The sequence below is a fragment of the Trichosurus vulpecula genome, chromosome 7 (assembly GCF_011100635.1).
Source record: "Trichosurus vulpecula isolate mTriVul1 chromosome 7, mTriVul1.pri, whole genome shotgun sequence".
Taxonomy (NCBI): Eukaryota; Metazoa; Chordata; class Mammalia; order Diprotodontia; family Phalangeridae; genus Trichosurus; species Trichosurus vulpecula.
This window is the reverse complement of record NC_050579.1, coordinates 186,833,438-186,854,745: the sequence shown is the minus strand read 5'-3', so window position 1 is coordinate 186,854,745 and position 21,308 is coordinate 186,833,438. Positions and strand designations below refer to the sequence as shown.

General features: G+C 39.5%; 1 pseudogene; it reads right to left on the bottom strand.

Annotated features, from left to right (window-relative positions):
- Window positions 1-357: 357 nt before the first annotated feature.
- Window positions 358-1,241, bottom strand: LOC118857341 (annotated as a pseudogene).
- Window positions 1,242-21,308: the final 20,067 nt, after the last annotated feature.

Genomic DNA, 21,308 nt, shown 5'->3' with positions numbered 1-21,308 from the left:
TCTTTAGCTCTGCAGAATGCCAAGCCTCTATTTTTGCCTCTCTTTTCACTACTTCAGCTGGGTCTGTTGCCCTTTAAAAGGAATATGTGTAATATAACTTCTCTCCAATAAATCCAAATTTCCAGACAGATGACCCCATTATTTTATCATATGACTTCTGCAAGGGGACAGACCTCTTACTGTTTTTGATAATTTGAAACCAAGCAGTATGTGATGATAATAGCTAGCTCTTATATAGTGCTTTTAGGTTTGCAAAGTTCTTTGCAAATATTATTTTGTTTTATCCTCACACAACCTCATGAGAAAGGTGCTATTTTTTTTAGCAGGCATAGTTCAATTTATTTGTTTATAAAAAACATCTATGTGGTTGCCACAGCAGCTGCCTGGGTCCTCTGGACAGACACTCGGGTGTGAGTCTTCACAAGATGGTCGGTGAATTCCTGATAGGGAGACTTAATGAACACAGTCTCCTTCCACAGGTCTGGGGTTAGATAGGTGTATGTTTTGGAGATGGCATCAAAGGTAGCTTTAGCAAAGTTGCCCAGAGTGGCAGTACAGCCTCTTGCAGATGTATAGCAGTCATCAATTCCAGCCATCATCAGGAACTTCTTAGGCACAGGAGCTGAGATAATGTCAGTACCTCTAGGAGTGGGGATCAGGCGCACCAGAACCAATCCATATCGCCCAGTGACCTTGCAGGGCACTGTGTGAGGCTTGCCAATCTTGTTCCCCCAGTAGCCACATCTCACAGGAACAATGGACAGCTTGGCCAGAATGATAGCACCACAAATAGCTGTGGCCACTTCCTTGGAGCACTTGACACTCAGACCAACATGGCCGTTGTAGTCATGGATGGCCACAAAAGCCTTGAACCTAGTACGCTGTCCAGCTCTAGTTTGTTTCTGAACAGGCAAAGTCTTCAGAACCTCATCTTTCAATGAAGATCCCAGAAAGAAATCTATGATCTCCGACTCCTTGACAGGGAGCGAGAAAAGATAGATCTCTTCCAAAGACTTGATCTTCATGTCCTTGAGTAGGCGGCCCAGCTTAGTGACAGGAACCCACTCCTTGTCTTCGGCCTTTCCTCCCCAGGCTCCGCGGCCCCAGCCCCGGCCTCAACCACGGCCCTGGCCTCGACCTCAGCCCCCACTGCTGAAGCCACCGCAGAAGCCACCCCAACCTCCGACTCCGGGGCCCCCAGGGCCTCCTGCACCTCCTGCAGCACCAGTGTTGTCAGCCATTTGGTGTTCACTAGAAGTAGCAAAAGGTGCTATTTATTAACCCCATTTTATAGATAAGGGAATTGAGGTAGGCAGAACTTCAGTGATTTATCCAGTGTCACACAGCTGTTAAAGGCAAAATTTGAACTCAGATCTTCCTGACTTCAGGTCCCACAGTCTATCTGCTATGTCATCTCTTACACTAGGAGGGAGGTTAGAGTAGGTTACCTTGAAGGCAGCTAGGTGGTGAAGTGGATAAAACCTCAGGCCAGAAGTCAGGAAGACTTCTCTTCCTGAGTTCCAATCCAGCCCCAGAACTTAGCTGTGTGACCCTGGATGAGTCATTCAACTCAGTTTTCCTCCCCTGTGAGCTGGAGAAGGAAATGGCAAACCACTCCACCATCTTTGCCAAGAAAGCTCCAAATAGGATCAAAAAGAGTTGGACACACCTAAAAACAATAGAAATAAAGATATTAGTTGTTTCAAGTTTAATACATTACCTTTCTTTGAGATATTTAAAAAATTTTAAATGCTTTTGGAAGGCAACATTTAGCCCAAAAATTTAATCTCTGATGATGATATATTATTCCCTTTAGGCTATTTTCCCTATCTTTCATTTGCACTATACTAAATACCTATAAGGCTCCCTTTCTGAGCTATTATTTCACATTTCCCTGCTGGTGGCTGCCTTCAGAAATTTGTTGGGATATTTCGATGCATTACAGACAAATCTATAGCACATCCGGACCACTGCAATAAAGTTCTAACAGGTCTCCCTGCCTCAAGTCTCTCCTTATTCCATTCCATCCTTCACTTGGCTGCCAGAATGATTTTTCTGAAGTGCAGGTCTGATCGTGCCATTCCTTCTGCTCAGTGAGTACCTGTGGCTCCCTTTTAACTCCAGGACCCAATATAAAGTCATCTTTGGGGCATTAAAAGCTCCTCATAACCTGTCTCCTTCCTACCTTTCCAGTCATCTTGCACTAGGCTCCCCAATACATATTCTACATTCTAGCTAAACTGTCTATTTGCAGTTCTTTCAGCAGGCCATTCTATTTCCTTTGCATTGTGCCCCATGCCTGCTATGAATGCCTCCGCATATCTGCTTCTGAGCTTCCCTGGCTTCCTTCAAGATTCCAATCCACGCTCTGCAAGAGGCCTTTCCTGATTTTCCTCCATATCTCACCCTAGTGACTTTGCTTGTGGGATTATCATACCTACCTGTTTATATATTATCTCCCCTATTAAAATGTAATCTTCTCGAGGGCAAGAGCTAATTTTTTTTGGACTTTCTTTGTATGTCTAATGCTTAACACAGTGCTCAATATAGAACAATTACTTATTAAATGCTCGTTGACTGATTAACTAACTTCCTGAAGTTTTTCATTCATTTCGCCCAATTTTTACCCAGTGGAGAATTCCAGGAAAGGTATTATAGGGGCAATGGTAACAAGAATAGAAGGAGGACAGAAAATACTTGGATGAATGTGTGTTTCTGTCTGTATGTAAATATGTTTAGTTATCTGGACAAAGGTCATATGCATCCCTCAAAATTCAAAGTATATCACAGAATGAAAAAAATTAGGGTTCACATTAAACATAAAATTCAGATTAAAAGGAAACCTGGATGAGTCTAAACTTCTCGCCTTCACCACCTATTTTCATATAAGAAAACTGAGGTGGGCACAGAGAAGTTTAGTAACTTGTCCAAATTCACAAAGCTAATAAATGGAGGCAAGATTCAAACCCGGGGCTTTTGACTCTAAATCCCAGTGTCCTTTCCACTATATACTACTACTCCTAATGTGTGAAGGAGGGATGAATTTGGAATCACAAAACCCAGATTCAAACCCCAGCACTGCCACTTACTGCCTATATGACCTTGAGCAAATCCTATAATCTTACTAAGTTTCAATTACTTTACTTATAAAATGAAAAGGTTGGATTGGTGTTCAGTTGTGTCTGATTTTTTGTGTGAACCACACTGTCTATGGGGTTTTCTTGACAAAGATACCAGAGTGGTTTGTCATTTCCTTCTCCAGTGGATTAAGCCAAGCAGGGTTAAGTGACTCACCCAGGGTCACACTATTAAGTACCTGAGGCCAGATTTGAACTCAGATCTTCCTAACTCCAGGCCCATCACTCTATCCATTGAGCCATCTGCCTACCTCCAGTAATGCTAATCAGGGCAAGGCTTTTTGCTGTTCTTCTCTTAAATGCCTTTAATGATTCTGGACTTTGTTTGAGTGGGGCTGGGAAAGTGGGATCTTGTCTTGGAATGTTTTTCAGCACTAAGACCATTGGGAGTCATTGATTTGTATATGATCTGGTGCTGGTTGTTGGAGCTTTCCCATAGTGATTTCTCACACTCTAAATGGTGAGCCTCAAGTGCCCCAGGGCCCTGAGACAGGCATATAAGATCCCAGGTTGGCATTTGACTTTGGGGGCTCATTCATGGAAGGAGTGTTGAGACTCTTGGCAAGCCGTTGTAACTGCCCCCTGGCTTTGCTAACCCAGACCCATTGGCTCTTCTCTGGTAACTATATATTGTGATTTGAATCAGATAAGGTCTGTCTGTTGATGTTTGTAATTTCTGTTTGTATTTGCCTTGAAGTTCAGGGGGCTTATCTTTTCCCCCTGAACTAAGTGAATGATATTTGTTTGTGTAATTAAACTGATTGTTAACCTCTTAAAGTTAATTTCCTTAGTAAAGCAGATCAAAGAACCTGTGCTGGCAGCTCTTGTTGCTGGTCTTGTTGGGTCTTCCACCTCAACAGCTGCTGCTAACCTAATTGTTGCTATGCATCCTAGTCACTCATATCAAAGGAAGTCACCTGTATGAAGGAGTGTTCTGGAGCCAGCTGATACTGGCTCCCTTCTTGAGACGCAACTGTTAAGTTTTCAGTGTGAGCATTTACATCTAGGAAATCAGCAAATGCTACAAATCAGAACTTGACTTAGTATTTTGTTGATTGTCTTTATTTAAGAAGGTGATGGAGAAAATGTAAATAAGGCATATTTAACTCGAAAAATGTTTCCTGCATACATTTCTTTTCTTCTGGAGAGCCGGTTGCTAATCATTTACCAGAACATCTCTGCCTGTATGGTTGTTGCTTCCCTGCCACAAGCTGGTCCTAATTGGCCCTCTTCTTGTCACCTTAATAGTAGGGAAAAAGCTATTATTCTTGCTAGGGTAGATAGTCAGGGGACAGCTCCAGAAATAAGGAAAGTAGAGTCAAATATAGTAGGAATTTTCTAAAAAAAAAACCTGGCATAGCCAATATAGTATTAAAAATAACAGGATCACTTCATATTTTTATAAGGTAGAGGTACTCTACTCACATATTATTCCCTCTGTTACATATGGGCAGCTGGGTGGCACATTGGGTAGAGTCTTAGCCTTAGAATCAGGAGGACCTAAGTTCAAACCCAGCCTCAGATGCCTAGCAGCTATGTGACCCTGGGCAAGTCCCTTAACCCTGGTTGCTTCAGTTTCTTCATCTATAAAATAAGTTGGAGGAAAAAAATGGCAAATCATTCAAGAAAACCCCAAAAATGGACTCACAAAGAGTCAGACATGACTAAACAACAATAATTTACAAATAACAGAGCTTCAAAGATTATGGTCAAATGGCTGGTAAGACTGAGAACTCAGATTTGAAGCAGTTCTCTTGAATCCAAATCCAACACTATTCATTATGCCATTCTGCCCCTAGAAATGTGTACCCTGCCCCTAAGTCTACAACCCTTTCCCCACAATCTCTGTCCCTCACAGTCAGAACTAGCCATTCTGTCCCCTAGGTCGAGCAGCAATCAAAACACCCTAACATCAGCTAAGAGAGGAAGAAGACCCCGATATTGGTCCTATGGGAAGGGACACCAAGACCCAAGGCTGCTGCTGGAGAAGTATGAGGATGGGGTCAGGGAGGAGCTTACCTGTCATGTGACTGAGTTTAAAAAAAATATGCTCACCATTTGGTATCTTCCCGGCTTGATTATTCTGGCTAACTGGCTTCCATATGGTTGAATGAAAGTGTTGTCCAAATATGTGACAAATTTTAAATGTGCACAGTCTTTTAGAATCATTGATTAAAAGTTTTGTACCTTCTAAATGTCAGTGCCCTGAGGAACTGCCCTAAATTTCTGCCCTAAATATGACTCAATTTCTCTTTCTTTTTTAGTCATAAAAGAATCGAGGTCTCATTAAATGGAGGCAACTAGGTGGGGCAGTGGATAAAACTCCAGCTCTGGAGTCAGGAAGACTTGAGTTCAAATCTGACCTCAGACCCTACTAGCTGTGTGACCCTAAGCAAATCACTTAACCCTGTTTGACTCAGTTCCTCATCTGTAAAATGAGCTGGAGGAAGAAATGTCAAACCACTCCAGTATCTTCGCCCAGAAAACCACAAATGGGATCATGACGAGTTGGGCAAGACTGAAACAACTCAACAGCGAGTTTAAAATTCTTCCACATGCTGATAAAGAGCAGGGAACTCCCCAATCCCTCCTCTAGCAAGTACATCAGTATTCCCAAGAGCATTAAAGCATCATTAGGAGTCCTCTAAATCAAATCAATGTGCCTGTTGTAATAGTTCCTATTATCACTCTCTAGAGACAGCTGTTCAAAATGTATTTGATTGATGGGACTTTTTTTCCCTTTGTACTCTAATCTTTTTAAAATGTGGTTTGTATAATTATAGGAGTAATTCTGTACTTTAGGACACTTTACATCTAGAACTTGTTATTCAATCAAACCTATTAGATCTTTAAAACACTTACTGGTCAGATGAAAATTCCTCTCCAGAGACCACTTCAGCACGAGCAGAAAGTCCCTATTGGGAATTCACATTATAAAAATCTCCTGACAATAAAGCCCCTGCTGTTAGAGCAAATTCAATTCTCCAGTGATCCTTTGGCTTGTGATGTACATGATAGCTTCTCACTAGAATTCTCATGTGTAATTTTCTTACGTGTGATTCTTCATGTAATTATTCTTTGCAAAATTTTCTAAAAAGATGTTTTAGTGGGAATATTCGGAAAGGTGTCAGAGTCCAAGGTACAGCTATTTGAGTACTTCAGTGGGTCTGCATCAGAATCTACAGAACTGAGAGTATCTAGAACGGTGGGAGCCACATGGTTAAATGATAGGAAGGGTTAGCAGAGAATCTGAAGATTTGGGAACGAGGAATCTGCAGAAACACACTGAGAAAATTATACACTATTGTATGCTATATGAGAGGGGCAATATGAGTGTGATAGAAGGAAGGGGGTGGGCAGGGAGAGACTGACCAATAAAAGCCCAGTATTTAGTCTTTAACACATGCACAATATACACATGGAAGCTTGGTAAGGCTACTTCAAGAAATGTGTGATGGAAGTTCCCTCTTCCTCCTCACTTCAGAGTATATGTAGGCATGCTCTATTTCCTTCTGGCTTACTATGCAGTGATGAAAAAAATATTTTTTTTTGCGGCTGAGCCAAAACTTATTGTTGTTTATCCTTTATTTCTTGAAAAGGATCAATAACATCATGAGGGTGATGTCAACTTGCAGGGGAGTGTGCATACAAAAGGTTTAAATGGATGAACTCTCTTTCCCGTAGCTTTGGAAGGAAAAAGAAATGCTTTCAGCACCCAGATGGGGGAGCTGCTTCCCCACCTGACACCATGTGTCCTTAAATATATGGCACCACTGTTTCTTCTTTCTCTGTTGTGTTTATTCTTTACTGAACTTAGGTAAGTGAATATCAGTGACGGGATGAATCAGATTTGGGCTTAGTGAACTTTGAAAGGTCAAAGGAGCCGCCAAAGATCCCCTCAGCAATCAAAGATAGTACAGCATAGTGATGAATCACTCCTGAGAAGCAACCTATTTGGCCTAACCCACAAATGATCTTGGTGAGGACTCTGAGAAATGGGAAAAGGACTTCCTGGGCAGGGAAGTACTCTCCCTCTCAGAATTAGGGTGTTGGTACATTTTGTAGCAACTACTTTAAACCCTGCCCCCAATTTTTAAAAAAATTACTCAATATACCCAAAAAGGTACATTTTCAGTTAAATCAGAATTCAGACTTTTGAGAAGGAAATGTTTCAGGATTCTAGATTATGAGATGATTCTTCATAACTGAATGAGAGTTAAATAAAGTAAGAGCTACAGAATGTACTGAAATTCCAGATGTGCTTATTATTAACAGTCTCCTATGTATAGTCTTCCATTCCAATAGAATCTGAGAGATATAAGGGTAGCTAAAGGGAGGACTTGGGTTCAAATCCCAGTTCTTCCATCTGTATGATCTTGGGCAAGTCACCAAACCTCTCCAGGCCTCAGTTCTCTCATCTTTAAAACAAATTAATTGGTTTAGGTGATCTCTAAGATGCCCTTTCCCTCTAGATTTGTGATATAAGAAAATTGTGAATACATTTTATATATGTATAGTATTTTCAAAGTATAAATTTTTATATTTAGAGTTTGGGACAAAAGCTGAAAATTACTATTCAAATTAAAATTATCATTATCTCTCCTTATTTACTATTATTCCTTTCAAATGCTCTATACCAGGCAAAATGCCCTATTCATTGCTCTCTATAAATATGATATGATGTGATGTAATGTGATGTGATATGATATGATATGATATGATATGATATGATATGATATGATATGATACGATACAATATGGCACCCCTGTGCCGTTACGCAATCCCCTATACCTAGAACTGCATATCTATTTATTCCTCAATTGTTGCAAGTTGGCTTTCTTACTATTTTACTCAAACTGCTCTCAGAAGGTCAGAAAATCACCTCCAAATCACTGAATTTAATGCCCTTTTATTAGTCCTCATGTTCTTTGATATCTCAGTAGGATTTGACACTAATGATCACCCGTCTTTCTTGATATTCTTCCTACCTTTGGCTACAGAGATGCTGTACTATCAGCAGTTTTCTTATAGATAGATAGATACAGAGCTTGACAGTGTGGGAACCAGGACTAAAGGCTAGGTTTTCTCCCTCTGAGTCCTGTATTTTTTCCCACTATGGTACCTTACCTCTTAGAGGTCAAAATATATAAGGAAGGATAGGATGGGCATATGTTTTTAGAGAGTGAATTTCATATAGTTCACAGACACACCATGCCTAGATACTGGCAAGACCAAAGACAAAGTTGCTAATGCTTTTCTTGTGAACAAGACAGACAAGTGTAGGCTTGATGATACCATAGTTTGGAACACACAGCCCCAGATGACCAAACCAAAAGACTGACGTAAACCTGAAAGTAGTTCTTTAGTGAAGGGTTTTAGGTATCTGCCCTAGCCCTGTATTGTTCAACTATTTTTTTCAAAGATGTGGATGAATGTATAGTTGGCATGTTGACCGTATTTTCAGATGACATGAAGCTGAACATGGGTAGGTGATGGATGAAGTTATGATCAAAACTTATTTCTACAAACTAAAAGATGCTTAATTGAATAAAATGAAGTTCAATAGAGATAAATATATGTGCTTAAGTCTCGAAAAAATATCAATGCACAAGTACAAGATGAGGACAATGTGGTTAGAGAAGAATTAAGGGAAAAAGATTGGGCAAAAGCAAGCTCAATACTAATGGTCAATAAGGTGATATGGTATCCAAAAAGCTATTATATTGAGGGTTTAGCGCATGCCCATAATACCTAAGATGACCTCCACATAGATCAGGCCTGCGCAATGTACAGCCCACAGCCTGCTGGCTCCCTGCCAAGGATTTTGGGTGGTCCAGAAGAACCCCAGTAGGGTTGCCTCTACACACTCTCTCCTGTTTGTCACATGACCTGTGGCAACCAACCATTATCAGTCTGTCTCTAGTCTAACCTATCTACTCCCCAAAGAAATTTAACCTACTTTAATTTTGGCCCCTACCTATTGCCACGTTGTGTAGGTCTGACACAGATGATGCCACTATCAAAATCTTAAGTTTCATTAATAGAGGCTTAGATTATTGACCAGTGACCATTCCAGAGCTTATGCTCCACTAGTATAAGAACCCAGCATCATCTCCACGCCACGGTGAGGAATAGGAATAGGACTCTGTGGAGGACCATATTTATTAGCCAGACCATAACATGCATTTCTATAGACAACCCATAGAGCTTGTCCATCAACATGTAAATCTGGGATGAACCATAAAAATGGACAAGTTGGGCACAGAATTGTTCGGGAAGAAGAGAGCAGAATGGATTGCTTTTAAGAGATTGCAAGACTGCTTTAATGACCCCAAGATTCTCCCAGAAATAAAGTTCCATTTTTTAAATTCCAATATCCTTTCAATGTTACTATATGGCAGCAAAATACAGAATATAATGATCACTGAAGAATTGAAAGGGAATATCACACAGAAGGCAACGGAAAGGTAAATGGTAGGTGTAAGCCAGTGCCGATGGACAACCACTGAAAACCTTTGTAGGACACTAATAAAAGATATCATCACGGAAATACAAGATGGAAAGAGAAGATGGGCTAGTCATGTAGCAAGGGTAAAGGATGACAGGTAGATAGCTAGGCACTCCATTGGTAACCTTGTGGTATCAGGAGAAAGCAAAAAAGGCCTTTTCCTGAGGCAAACTTTTGGGAGAAGATAAATAAGTATCACATAGGATGAGAAAGCATAAATGAGTTGAGTCTTTTTCATTGGAAGGTACATCCAAATCAAAGGGCTCATGGATCAGTTTGAGTATCATAATAAAGGAGATGATAGTCCTGCTGCCCTGTACCCTGGTCAGATCATCTCTGTAGTAATGTTCAACTCTGGCACCACATTTTTGGAAAGTAGCTGAGAAAATGAAGAATGCCCAGATCAAGATAGTGAAGAGATTAAAATCCTGTGTGAGGAGGTATAATCACATTATGTGTGGATCAGCTAAAGGAACTAGAGGTATTTAGTTTGAAGAAAAGAAGACAAAAAGGAGACATTATGACCATCTTTGAATATTGGAAAAATTGGCACAAGGAAGAAGGACTGAAATTTGTTTAACCCCAGAGGAGTTATGGTGGGGAGTTCCAGGAGGGTTGATACTAACCAGTATGAGGAAAATCTAATAACAAGAATTTCCCCAAAGTGAAATGGGCTGCTCTAGCAAACAGTGGGTTCTGTATCAATGGGGTCTTCAAAATGGGGACTAGGTAACCACTGGAGAAAGTTGCAGAAAGGATACCTATTAGCTAAATTATACTAAATAATCTTTGAGGTTCCTTCCAACTCTGGAATATGTGCCTGCCTCTTATTTTTAAAATATTGCTATACCTGAGCAAGTCACTTAACCCCATTCACCTCAGTTTCCTCATCTGTAAAATGAGCTGGAGAAGGCAATGGTAAACCACTTCAGTATATTTGCCAAGAAAATCCCAAATGGGGCTATGGAAGAGTCAGACAAGACTGAACTATAATAATGGAGATGCTAGATGTGGAGGATACAACAGTCCTTGCCCCCAAGAAACTTGAAATTTAAAAAAATGTTTCGGTAGGCATAAGACCATTTTCTGATTAAAGAATGCAGTTATGTAACTACATCTTCTGGCCTTTCATATAATTGATCCACATTGGATCTTCTTTTAATGAACTACAAGAAATGAGCTAAAATGGGTTGGAGTGAGTTGTACACGGTATGAATGAGTTAAATATGGTTGTGTGAAAACTTTGCAAGTTAAAAGGCCAACACAATGAAGGTCTGTGCGAGAATGATAATTATAAAGCTGAGAATGCCAAATGTAATAACACTGCAAGATAAGCTAGAAGGTCTGGAAGCAAAGCTGAGAGGCCTTTAGAGAAGAACAAAAGGAGACCTGTGAGATATGGATTAATTAAGGATGCATGGATCATGAACCCATTCCTTCAGGATGTATTGGAAAATTGACACAGAAAGTTACTTGATAAGCCATGGGACTAGTGGGGCAATTTTGCACAATGGATAGAAAGCCAGTCTCAGAGTCCAGAAGATCTAGTTCAAGACCTGTCCCTGAGACAAACTGACTGCATGACCCTGGGCAAGTCACTTAACTTCTCAACCACTCTCCAGCATTATAAGTAGCAGAACTATTCAAATTTGTATTGGTAGATGGAGGTTCCTTACTGGAAGTTCCCAACAATCATGAAACTATAAGTCTGAACCAAAATAGAAAATAAAGGTGTATATTTTATTAATGGTGTAGGGAGGAAGGAGTGGAAGCCTATGATCTTGTTGCATCATAGAGGACTCTTCTGAGCAAACCACAGCCAGGATCCCATTTTCAACCATGATATGTGGGATGCTAATCAGAACTGCAGGTTGGTTCTCTTTGATAAAATGTCATTCATCCTTCAGTTCCTCACATCTTTCCAGAAATAGATTCATCCTATTTTTAAAATCCAACTTTGTGGAGGAATGGCTCTTTATGTAGCTATAGTCTCGCCATCTCTCTTTGGATAAAATTCTTAACTTCTCTGGACCTCCATTTCCTTATATGTAAAACAAGGGTAGATTCTATGATTTCATCATTTTTTCCTAGCTCTAAGTCCTATTTATAGAATTAAATAGAGTATTGGTTGTCATCCTTCATTCTTGAAGAGGACCAGATTGACATCACTACCTTGGAATCAAGGTACAATGTGTCCAGCTAGGACTGATCAGACCAATGTAAGTCCAAGACTGTACCACAGGTCAGGCACAAATAATCCACATAAACATTTGGAGTGAAGATGTCTCTAAATAAATGTCTCTCATAAAGTACAGCATCTTCTTTGATGCAGAAGTAAAAAGACAATCCCATGGCCTGGGCTGCCTATGTGTAGGGTTGTGACTACAGCTCCCAGTGTAACCACACCTGCTGCTTCATCATTTGTCTGTCCCACAGGACTTTGAGGTAGGTAAAAAAATGGTAAAATGGTATGGGTGATGTCTTTTGATTCACACATTGATCAGATTTGAGTGAGGCAGATTTACAAGAAGTCGTTGGCCTCCCTCTCTCTTCCAGAATCATCAAAGTCCAGTGGCAGGACAAAGTCAAGACAACTGTTGATGGCTCAGGATGCAGTGAGTGATCTTGGTATCTTCAAAAGCTTCAGTCATCACCATGGCCATTGGAATAAATTGCTCTTGTCCACCCAGTCCTGGGGGAAGTTTTCACATGCTTAGAGTAGACATGCCCCTAACTCATGGAAGGGTTTGATACCCCTTGGGTACCCTTAACCTCGTTTGGCTGTTGCTGAAACAGTTTACTGCACTCCTTAGAGCCCCAGGTGAGAGTTGGGTGAATCAGGTGGACACCAAAAGTTGAAAGCAGTCCCAAAAGGGCTCAGCAGTCCTCACACCAGAGGTGCTAGTCTTCCCTAAACACACCCTACACCTTATATAGAGTGTTAATAACATGCTAATACTCTAAGAAAGGGTATTTTCTTTTTCTTCTATTTGTTTCATTCAGCTGAGGAAAAATAGGCTTGCAGTAGGTAGTGGGGAGGGAGATAGAGGCAGCTAGATATTTTGGTCAATAGAAAGCTGGCCTGGAGTCAGGAAGACTGGAGTTTAAATCTGGCCTCAGACACTTACTAGCTGTGTAACTCTGGGTGTAAGTCACCTACTCTCTGTTTCACTTAATCCACTGGATTGGCAAACTAATCCAGTATCTTTGCCAAGAAAACCCCATGGACAGCACTGGTGTGCTCTGGTCCCTGTGGTCACTAAGAATCTGACACAATTAAACTGCTGAGCAATAACAGGGTGTGGAGGTGACATGGTACAAGACAAAGGGGAAGTAATCTATGCTACCAAATATGTAAATGCCATGTAGTGGCAACCCCCTTAAGATGTTAGACATATGGTACTACAAATTTAGCTAGAACTCTAGGGGAACATGTCAGATTGATTCAACTCATACATAACGAAATCATGTCACGCTTTCTCAACACTTAGCTAAATCTTAATGATCCTTTAAGGCCCTGGCTCACATCCCTATTTCACCATTAAGCCTTCTCTACATCTACAGGATGGCATAATGATGTCTAGAGGGCTAGACTCGGAGCCAGGAAGACTTGGTTTCAAATCCTACCTCCACTATTTTACTAACTGCATGACTATAGGAAAGTCACCTAAATTCTGAATCTCCATTTTTTTCACCTTTAAAATGAGAATACTAATAACTGGAATACTTACATTTCAGAATTATTGTATGGGCCAAGTAAGAGAATGTATGTGAAGTACTTTTAAAGTTCTACATAAATTCCAGTTCTTATTATTCCTCTTTGGTATTGTCGTTCAGTCGTTTGCAGTCATGTCTGACTCTTTGTGATCCCATTTGGGGTTTTCTTGGCAAAGATACTGGAGTAGCTTGCCATTTCCTTCTCCAGCTCATTTTACAGATGGTGGAAACTGAGGCAAACAGGGTTAAGTGACTCACCCAGGGTCACACCAATGTCTGAGGCCAGATTTGAACTCGGGAAGATCAGTCTTTCTGACTCCAGGGCCAACACTCTATCCACTGAACCATCTAGTTGCCCCCATTATTCCTCTAGCCTTTGCTATTCTTCTCTATATATAGCATGTCTATATTACTGGAAGTCTTTGTCATACAGATGATTTTGTATAGTTTTCCATTATCTCATGTGTGTTAGTCATGTCTTCTCAACTAAACTGTAAACTCCTTGAGGGAAAGAAATATACTTCCTTTGTGTCTCCCACAGTTCCTAACTGGGACTAATGTTGGGCATATAGTAGATATATATTTTTCAAATAATTTATAAGGGATAATACCTTAACCTAAAGGAATGATTCTCCAATGTTTAGAACTGCAGGATGTCCAAGCTAGAAGGTACCACAGAAATCAAATCCAATTCCTTCATTTCACTTTTTCTAGATACGTTTTATTAATGTGCTTTGTTTTAACATTAAAAACATTTATAGATGACGCTATAATCCAACTCCACAAGATATCTATTGTAACAAAATAAAACTGCTAAGTAAAACTGACAATACAATAATCTCATGTGAAAGTTCGCGTAGCATTCCATATCTGTAGCACTCCCAGCCTATTTTTCAAAGACAGTGAAATATATTTTTTCTCCCTCCCACCTCCCATCTTATTAAAATAGAAAAAATCCTTCTAATAAATATGCATAATCGAATAAAAGAAATCTCCTCAATGGTGGCATACAATATAAAAGCATACTGTATACAATAAATACATATATATTTTTTTCTTGTTCTGTACCCTCAGTCCATCACATCTGTCATAGTTAGCAAGTTTCATCATCAGTCTTCTGCAATCACAATGAACATTGTATTGATTATAGTCCTTATAGCTTTCAAACATATTTAGAACATGTATCACATTGATCATGATGAATCATCCTCATCTACTAAGACAGAGCTGTAACTAGGGCAAGGTGACCAGGGTATTGCCCCAGTTCTCCAAATTTAGAGGATTCTGATAGCACTTGAAGTACTTCAACAATATAGAAATGATAGAACTTAACACCTAGCTGAGTAAGAATACTTAGTTCAAACTAGGTTTATGGCTTTTGCACAAATCCTCTACAGATAACACTTTACATACGGTATCACATAAATCATTCTCTTTGATCTCATTTCATTCATCATCAGTTTATAAATGTCCTCAAATTTGCTCATTTTGTAATACTGATTTTATAGGACAAATTGTTCTTCTGGCTTTGCTTACTTTGCTCTGGCCCAGTTCATATAAGCCTTTCCATGTCTTTTTGAAATCATCTATTTCCTCATTTCTTAGAACATGATCGAATTCTATCACATCATATACCACAACTTATTCAGCCATTCTCAGTTCTTCTTAGTCTCCAGTTTTTTGCCAACACAAAAAAAGAGTTATCATAAATATTTTTGTATTTATAAGACCTTTTCTTACTTTGATCTTTTTGGGACATAGACCCATGGGATTTTGTAAGGCTAGAGCTGGGTCAAGGGACATACACTATTAGTAACTTTTTTGTGTGCATAATGCCAAATTGCATTAGAGAATGGTTGTAATTATATATAGGTTCACTAAGAGTACATCAATGTGCTTGCTTTCACACAGTTCCCCTGAAACCACAGACCAAAAGCTACCATTATTTATAAAGAGATAAACTAGAATCCTTTCTATTAAATTCAGGAGTGAAACAAGGATGTCCATCGCCAAAATTTCTGTTTGATTTAGTACTAGGAATGCTGGCTATAGCAACACGATGATGTTGTACTTAAAGAATCCTAAAGAGTCAAGTGAAAAATAATTGAAATAATTAATAATTTTAGAGAACTTAGGATATAAATAAACCCATTAAAATCATCAACATTTCTATATAATACCATCTGGATTGCCCAGTGATTAGAGACCAGAACTGGAATCAGGTAAATCTGAGTAAAAATCCAGCCTCAGACACTTCTAGCTGTGTATCCCTGGGCAAGTCACTTAACTCCTTCCTCAGTTCTCTTATATATAAATGAAGACAATAATAGCACCTACTTTCTAGAGTTGCTGCAAAGATAAAATGAGATATTTTAAAAGTACTCCACCAACCTCAAAGAGCTATTAAAATCTAGCAAGAGAAGACAGAGAAATTCCATTCAAAATCACAACTCCTTCATCTTACGGATAAAGGAATCGAGTCCCCTAAGTGACTTCACCAAGGTCAGACAGCTAGTGTGATTTCAAGCATCCTGATACAGGAAGAAGGATGAGTCAGGAAGAGAAGAGTTCACCCCACCTTGCCATCTGGTAGCTTCCTGTTTTAACTAAGTCTTCTTGCTCAACTAGGTGCTAAGTTCTATTATTTCTATATTGCTGAAGTACTGCAAGAGCTATCAGAATCCTCTAAATTTGGACAACTAGGGCAATATCCTGGTCACTTTGCCCTAGTTACAGTTCTGTCTTAATAGACGAGGATGATTCACCATGATCAATGTAAGATATGTTCTAAGTTGTTTTTCCCCAAGCACACATGCTGTCTGATTAATTTCTCCTTGTGGCCAAAAATACACATGTACTGTAAAATATTCTAGATGCATAACCATAGAATAGAGTTTTTGTTTTGCTTTTGTTTTTATCTGTGCAAAATTAACTGATCTTGTTAGAGAAACAATGAGATCCTAGGTTTATGGCTTTTACACAAATCCTCTACAGATGTGGAATTCTGATTTCCAAATGATTTATTAAATCATATAGTCTTACACATACACCGCCTCATCACCTCTCACCAACACTATTGCAATAACTCCCTAATTGGTCTCTCTGCATCCAGCCTTTCTTCTCTCCAATCCATCATCCATAGAGCTACCAAATTGACTTTCCTAAAGTACAGGTCTGACCACGTCACTCGTTAGCTCAAGTGGCTTCAGGAGGTCCCCATAGACTTTAGAATAAAATATAAACTTCTCTGTGTGGCCTTTAGAGCTCTTCACAGCCTAGCTCCATCCTGACTTTCTAGGCTGATTGAATATCACTCCTAGTCATACCCTCTGTGCTCTAGACAAACTAACATGGGCTGTTCCACTTACATGACATTCTGTCTCCCCATCTCCTTGTCTTTGCGAGGCTGTTGCTCATGCCTGGAGTATACTTCCTCCTCACTGACATCTATTGAAACTCCTACCTCCCTTCAAAAGCTACTTAGCGTTACCTCCTACATGATGCCTTTACTGATTCTCCTCATGTCCACTCCCCCAAAGCAAAAAAAATTTAAACATGATTTTACATACATTCTATACTAACTTATCTATAATACATATCCTTTCTAGCAAATGAGGAGCTTCTCTAAAGCAGGGACTATCTCACTTTTGTTCTTGTGTCCTCAGCACCTAGCATAGTGTTTGACATATATTGTTGTTATTCAGCTGTTTTTAAGATATGTCTGACTCTTCTTGACCCCATTTGGGGCTTTCTGAAGTGTTTTGCCATTTCCTTCTCTGGCTCATTTTACATATGAGGCAACTGAGGCAAACATGGTAAAGTGACTTGCCCAGGGTCACATAGGGTCTGAGGCCGAATCTGAACTCAGGAAGATGAGACTTCCTGACTCCAGGGCCAGCTGCTTGACATATAGTAGGCAATTAATAAATTCTAGATTGATTAATACATACACATTCTCACATAGTTCAAGTCAAACATTTGTTAAGCACCTAACTGTGTACCAGGTATTGTACTAGGAATTGTTGGACACAATTTTGGGGAGGGGGAGGGGAGGCAAGGCAGTGACTTGCCCAAGGTCACACAGGTAGTAAATGTCAAGTGTCCGAGGTCAGATTTGAACTCAGGTTCTCCTGACTCTAGAGCCAGTGCTCTATTCACTGTGCCACCTAGCTGCCCCTAATTCTGTTTTGTTTTGTTTTTGTTACAAGGCAATCAGGGTTAAGTGACTTGACCGGGCTCACATAGCTAGTAACTGTTTGAGGTCAGATTTGAAGTCAGGTCCTCCTAACTGCAGGGCTGGTACTCTATCCACTGTGCACCTAGCTGCCCCCCTCCTTTTTTTCTAGTCCATGATACAGTACATGCCCTCACAGAGATTATAGTCTAATAATACAGCTGATATCATGTTGGTCTGAATATAGGCATTCCTTGAATAAAGGACATAACCCTAAAATAAGATTTCTTTGAGGAGAAGAGAGATGTTTTGGTATACACTGAAAAAATAAGATGCATTTTTATAATTTGTAGTTGCTGTAATTTGGTAGACACATTCAGGTTGACCAATCCCCTTGGCTTCACACAAGAGTGGGTATAATTCAGGGAGCTTACAGCATCAGCTGTGGTTTTGATGGGATGCTTCAAAAAGTCCCCTTTCTCTAGGTTTTTAATATGTTTAAAGAGATCCACAAAAGCCTTTGCCTGCAAATTTTCTGTCTGAATTCTGTCCATTTCTTCCCTTATCAGCTCAGTAGGCTGCTCTGACTTTGAGGACATTTAGCCCTCAAGATTTATCAGTCTTAGCTTCCTGGTATTATTTACTTTTTCTTATCAGCTCAAGATCTAGCCTTCCATGGGCATATCTGCAGTCAATGGAATGTCGTCTTGTTTTTCTCATCCACTTTCTTGGCTGGTAACTTTCCATATGATTTCAATATTCACATGTTCTGACCATTCACAATTCTGCTTTACAATTCCATTTCTGATTGATTCCTTAAAACAATCTGATTTTCATTCACTTTAATACCTATTGATTGGACCATAGGTAGAGAATCAAAATGTTAAATATCACAATTACTAATTCTCTAGAGCTACAATTATTTATTGATCAACTAGCAGAAACCCAGAGGTTCACTGTTTGAACCTATGTTCTAAGTTCTAAGTACTTAAACTGATCTGCCTAGATTCACAGCTTCACTCCTAGAATGCATGAAAACTGTTTTATCCTTAGGGATAAAATGCATTGTCATATTACAGGTTATTGACCTTAATTAATAATGACAAATGGCTAGAGTTTATATAGTGCTCTACCAATTACAAAGTGCCTATATATTCCCTTAGAAGAGATGACTCACTTTCTCTCTCTCTCTCTCTCTCTCTCTCTCTCTCTCTCTCTCTCTCTCTCTCTCTAGCATTTCCCTGAGGTTTTTATCATTCTCACCACCACCCTCTACATGTGTGATAGGAAACTATATAAAATATAATTACTTTGTATTCTTGAGTCTATTGTAGCTATATTTGTACCATGAATTTGCTTCCTTACCAATAAACAATTTTCTAACCCTGGAAATAATGTTCCAATTGTTTCTTGAGAAAGTGACACATGTAGTCAACACAGAGCATTTGAGAACAGTTATGGCATAGTGCTTTGCACAGATAGACACTTCATAAATGCTTGTTGGTTGATTGATCACGATTGCCTTTGAACTTCCTTTGCAGCCACATACATATTCTATGCTTTGTGAAAGTAGTTACCTCAGTCCATTATCTTCCCTCTTTTTTCCTTCTCTCCCTCCCTTCCTTCCTTTCTTTCCTTCTTTCTTTCTTTGTTTCTTTCTTTCCTTCCTTCCTTCCCTCTTTCTTTCCTTCTTTCTTCAATGAAATCACAGGTCTAATTGGGGGGAAAAGCTTAATATGATTCAGCACTGTGATGTAACAGACCAAAAAAGCATTGAATCCTGGTTGCATTTAGAAAAAAAGACATAGCATTCAGGACAAGGGAGATGGTAATCCTGTTGGTTCTGCCTTAGGTCACATCTGGAGTCTTTTTTTGTTCCATTCTGGGGGCCACATTTAGTAAGGATGTTGATTAGGGATGGGGGGAAATAAGCATTTATGTAGTGCCAGTGATGTGGCAGGCACTGTGCTTAATCTTCCCACAAATATTATCTTATTCAATCTTCACAATTATCTTATTATGTAGGTACTATTATTATCCCCATTTGATAGTTAAGGAAACTGAGACCAACAGAGAGGTTAAGTAACTTGTCTATGGTCATATAGCTTGTAAGTATCTAATGCTGAATTTGAATTCAGGTCCTGACTCAAGGTTTGGCATTCTAACCTAACTAGAGAATATCCAGAGGAGGTAACCACAAGGTAATGGTAACCCAAATAAATGATGATTGTTTATAGTGAATAGAGATATTTAGCGTAGGGGTGGGGTGAGAGATAGAACAGCATTTATTGAGTTTATTATGTGCCAGGCAAAGCTTATTATATGCCAAGTGCAAAGAAATGCAAAAACATGGTCTCTGCCCTCAAGGAATTCACACTGTAGTGGCAGAAGAAATGTGCAATTAGCCAAGAAGAAAAGAAGAGATGGTAGAAAAAAGAATAGAGGGCAAAGCATTATGGAACACCGTTAGAGTCGGAAAGACAACAAACCAGGAAAAGAGATTGGGAAGAGCAGTCAAAGAGGCAGCAAGAGAGCAGAGAAATGGAAGCTAAAAGAGGGTATCCAGAAGGAGTAGTTGGTCAATAGCATTTGCTGTTGCAGAGAAGTCGAGCTGTATGAGGATGGAGAAAAGACCAATGGATCCAATAATGAAGAGAAACTAGAGAGGGAGGTTTCAGAAGAGTGGTGGAGATTGGACAGAAGACAACAGAAATGAGCTGATGGTGAGAAAGCGGAGGCAGTGAAGTTTTTCATTGAGCAGAAAGACATGCATAGGATAGTATCAGGGAGATAACAGGGAAAAGGCAAGGCTGCAATTTTTTGTTTGATTGTTTTGTGTTGTCTTGAGGATAGGTGAGACATGAGTGTATTTGCAGGCAGCAGAGTAGGAGCCAGTAGTTAGAATGAGATTAAAGGAGAGAGAAAAGCAATGAAATGATTGATGAGGCACTCTCCAAGAAGAGATAGGAAGGAATTGTCAAAGGGTACCAATGAACGGGTTAACTTTGGCTAGAAGGAGAATCACTTCACCTTCTGAGAATAAAGGAAAGAAAAAGGATGGGTAAGGACATAGAAAAGTTTTAAGTAGGAACTGAGGAAGTATATTACTGATAGCCTGTGTCTTCAGTAAAGTAGTCAATGAGGTCATCTATTGAAGAAAAAATAGCTTTAGGGTAGATTTAGGGGCTTGAGGAAACAGGAGAAAGTTTGGAACAGTAGGTATTAGGGATATGATAGAAAAGAGCTGAATAAGGGGCAGTTAGGTGGAGCAGTGAATAGAGCACCTCCCGGGAGTGAGGGAGGACTTGAGCTCAAATCCAGCCTCAGACACTTGATACTTACTAGCTACGTGACCTTGGGCAAGTCATTTAACCCCAATTGCCTCACCTCTCCCTGCCAAAAAAAAAAAAGAGAGAGAGAGAGATGAATAGGTGGCTGTGCAGTGGGGAAAGCCCAGTTAAGGTTAGACAGCATAAATCTGTAGTGGACCCAGTCAGAACAGTTTCATGACTTCCTCTACCAGTGTTTGGAGTAGCAATATGCCATATATAATTTCATTATTATATTTATGTATTAACATATAATTATTATATTATTATGTATAATCCATTATATAATTATTCTATTATTATATAGAATATATTATATAATTATTATATTCTATGCATATTAACAGTGCAAGAAGAGCAGGAAGATAAGGAGCTAAGGAATTCAAAGGTAGAAAATATGTACTGTTGAAGTGATTACCTATAAGTTTAAGACTAAAAAGGG